Below are 587 nucleotides of genomic sequence, written 5' to 3'. Positions count from 1 at the left end.
TGCATACAAATAACTATAATTAAGATTTCTTCCTAGACAAAGGTAAGTAGCAGTCAGGACAATCTTAGCTTTATGCCCTCTTGGGACCTAGACCCTGATCTTGAGTAACTACATGAAAAGGAGCAACTTCTCCAGCTCCACTTGTGTCTTTTACATACTTTGCCTGTTAACACACGGTTCTGGTGGCCAAGATGGCTTGGCTGACCACCTGCCAGCTACTGAAGGATGAGCTCAATCTGGAGACTTATGTGTTACGAACAGACACGACTCAGAGCTACAGGCATTAGGGCATTGCAGTGGTGCTGTGAGGAGACTGAAGGGTGAGCTTTTCCCTTCCTTTCCAAGAAGGTGGGTGCCTGAGGGCTCCCGGGGGATGGTGGCTAAAGCCTCCCGGGGGATGGCCCTGCCCGGCCCTTCCCGGGATGAATGCTTCCCCTGTCACAGCTCCAGGGAGGCCGCTCTGCCTTTCTGCGGCACTTGGCGCCTCTGAACTTACCTCTCGGCCGTTTTGAAGGAGAAACTGGCAAACCAGCAGCTTTCCCTCAGCAAGATGGGGCAAACCTGCACAGAGAGGAAAAAAGGGGTCC

The sequence above is a fragment of the Calidris pugnax genome, unplaced genomic scaffold, assembly GCF_001431845.1.
Source record: "Calidris pugnax isolate Ruff unplaced genomic scaffold, ASM143184v1 scaffold196, whole genome shotgun sequence".
In the NCBI taxonomy this organism is placed as follows: Eukaryota; Metazoa; Chordata; class Aves; order Charadriiformes; family Scolopacidae; genus Calidris; species Calidris pugnax.
This window is presented reverse-complemented; position numbering follows the sequence as displayed.